We start from the raw sequence: 3,701 nt of genomic DNA, 5'->3' as shown, positions 1-3,701 counted from the left end.
GTGCGCCGCGCGACGCACAACTGAAGCGGTTACAGCGCTCAATATAACACTCTTACCGGCCGTAATCTTATTTTCTACGAATTTACTCGATTATCTTAACCGTTTTACACGAGGTTTAAGGTGAACTTGTAGCGTTTCGATTGCAATAATAAAAAGCTATGCACATTAAAGTCAAGTTTGTCAATAGAGAGGTGACCATTTCGTAACTGTAGCATTGAGTGAGTACCTCCATTTAGTGACAAACCAACTCGTATTTTTTTTAACAAAAAGAGCTTAGTCATACGCTACTAAGTCTCTCGTTAAGCCAATTTGAGTGGGCAGGTACTTTAAACTAACTCCTTCTGGGTGTTACTGGTAACATTATTATACATCTATGCCTTCTGGAATATGCTTCACATTTTAAGACGTAAATAGGCTGTTTATATAATACGTATGGGTAGGTGTGCAATATTTTATTATGTCATTCTAGGGTAGGTAAGATAGTATGAACAAGTACAAACGTACCTGTCTAGAAGTCCTCAGCCAGCAATACCATGTGTCTAACAAAAGTAGTTAACGTAGTAGTAGCGTAGCGGTAACGTAGTAAAAGTAGGTAAAGTAGTAGCAACGTAATTCTACACATAAAGTCATCCAAATATCAAGAAACAATTATTTTTATATAAGCTTTGCCTGTATTTTGGAATAATTATGTACTTACCCGAGTAATGAGAGATTAGGTATTTATCACATTAACCCTTTCACGGGCAGAGACATGCATGGGTCATTGATGGTTCATGGTGGAGAACATACCCAATGGGATAGGCGCTAACCATAGAATCAGGTACTATGATCCTTCTTCTTCTCTCGTGTGGGTTGTGAGGTGGATTACCAACCTCATCAACCCCGGTGTCAAGGTTACTATTGAGCCGCCTAAGGCCCCTGACATGACTCAAGTAACGACTACTTACTTAAGTACATCAGTAAGTAGTAACCGGCTTAACGTGCCTTCCGAAGCACAGATCATCTTACTTTCGGGCAATCAGGCGATCAGACTGACTATGATCCTGAACATTTTCGTAACAATACCCATTATCGTTATAAACAAAATTCACAATTTACATACGACTGTTGTTATCTAAAACCAGTTAGTTCGTTAAATATTAGTTATGTAAAACCGTGGGCGACGAATGAGGATGAATTTTTATCAATACATGTACATTACCTACTCATTTAATCATCCAGTCGAAACCATCATAACCGAGTTGGGGATAGGTTCGAATAGGCCATAGGCCCATACCAATGGTTTTCGAATTCATGTTTGAATCATAAATGTTAATCACGTGCTCAGCGGTGAAGGAAAACATCGTGAGGAAACCCACATACCCGAGAAATGCGTTCCGGAAGTATGTCACTTAACCTGTATTGAGTTGGTTTTCCCTTCGCGAGTTAGAAAGTCAGACAGGCGGTCGCTTTTGTAAAAATCCGGACCTGTCAAATGTTCAGTTTAGGTAAGTGGGCCCTGTGAAAACGGGATAAAGCTAGGTTTTTTTTTTTTTTTTTTTTTTTGACGTGACTTATTGTAGATTTGCCGCAGATGGCATTAACTACTTGGCCGGACAAATGGGGAGCGCTGAAGGCTCTCACCCGGTAGATAAAGCTAGGGAGATGATCACTCATTTATGCATAAATAATATTGGTACAAGTGCATGTCTATATTCATACTCAATTAGTCATGCTCGTAATCCCAGATGGGACGGCCGAGTCACAAGTAATCAGAATTTAACTTGTAACTACTTTTGATACGTATTCCACATAAAACTATCGATCGATTCAATATATTTTATAGAAATCGATAAGTTTTTTTTTTCCCTAACATGCGTGCCACGTGATTTTGTACGTATTTTGACAGAACGACATGACTTATTTGGGTTTACATATTAGCACTAATCGACAAAACGACATAATTATATCGCCAGATAAAATGAACGTGACAAAATTTTGTCACGATGCGCATGTAAGCGCTACTGATATAGGTAATTATGACTTCAATCATAATACCATGCTTGGTGACAGGTGATCATTGTCGATATAAAGGTCCACAAAGACATAAGCTTTCAGTTGGAAAGGTAAACAGCTGAATGCTACCTATTAATATTTAACTTTTTTATCTGCTCCCAGTTCAGCATCTAAGAAATACTTAACACACTTTTTAAATAACGATTGGGACCTTATTTACAATGTAGTGTGTACCTCCACACCCATGTTATATACATATCTATGTTATATGTCATATAACATAAACCAATAGCATTGAATGACAGATGATGTCATATGGTATGTGCGTGTGTGTGTGTGGGATATGTGTGATGTGATGATTGTCCTGTATGTGTTTGATCCAAATGCACAAAAATAACGATAAATTCGTTACCCTTCTTTGCTACGCTGTAATCGAGTAAAACAATTTGGTAAGCGATTCGTACTCTGCAGCGCTTTATTCGCTTAGAGTGTAAACACTTTCCTCGTGTTGCCAAACCTCATTGATTTTCTACCGCTTTTATCTTCAAATCTTATTTGACGATCGAGACCTTAACTTATTTTTATGCAGCTGACTCGAGGTCACTTTTAATTAACATAAACATTACCATTTAGTTCCTTTTTATACGTATTTCTTTACCGGCCTAGTCGCGGACGAAAGAAAATATAATATATTTTATTTTATTTTATTTAAGGAGCTTACAGCTAAATTTACAAAGTTACATACTAACTTAATATCTAAAAACCAATACAAAACACAACTAAATACACAACTTAAACAGCCTATATACGTCCTACTGCTGGAGCACCAAACAACCAAAGGGGGGATGGAGCCCATGCTGCTCCACTGCGGGTGGAGGTGTGTTTTACGGCTAATAACCGGGACCAACGGCTTAGCGTGCCCTTCGAAGCAATATACAATAGCTATATAATACTATATTATACATATAACTTAGGGTAGAAGTTGCCTTAATAATCAGGTCTGGTCTACTTGATAAACATTTATAGAATGATAACCTGTCACTTAAAGTTCTTAAAGAATAAGGATTAACAGTGTCTCTTCTGGCTGCTTATGTCTGTGCCTATCCCTATAGGGGATGTAAGTCATTTATACATAACAATACTAGTCTCGACCCGCGACTTCGTCCGCGTAGACTTTTCTAGTTTTATCTACATCTATCCACGGTTTAGACGTGAAATGATTACAAACAGATAGACAGACAAATAGATACAGTTATGCCCTAAGATAATTTAAATACCGTAATGTAACCTTTTCATGTAAATGACCGTTTGTTTTTTAATAAACATAAAATATATGGGTCGTGTACGTGTCGTGGTCGTGTTCAAGGTAAATTACGAAATTCCGATAACTAAATAAAGACGAACATTTTCTTTTTTATTTTTAACTTATTTATGAATTTTAAACAAGAAAAACGTATTAATAATTCCGGTATTTTATCACGTTTTTCCATGACGTCGTATTGTGATTTTTCATAAAAAATCCATAGTAATTTCGAGTATTCTCTTCTTCTTATCGTGTGGGTTGTGAGGTGGAATACCAGCCTCATCAACCCTGGCCTCAGGGTTATGATTGAGCCGCCAAAGGCTCATGTAACGATTACTCACTTACATCAGTAAATTACTACAGATCAGTTACTATTTCGTGTATTGACGTTTAGTAAAAAGTA

This window comes from Pectinophora gossypiella, chromosome 7 (assembly GCF_024362695.1).
Source record: "Pectinophora gossypiella chromosome 7, ilPecGoss1.1, whole genome shotgun sequence".
Classification (NCBI taxonomy): Eukaryota; Metazoa; Arthropoda; class Insecta; order Lepidoptera; family Gelechiidae; genus Pectinophora; species Pectinophora gossypiella.
The sequence above is the reverse complement of the archived record's forward strand: the minus strand, read 5'-3'. Positions refer to the sequence as shown.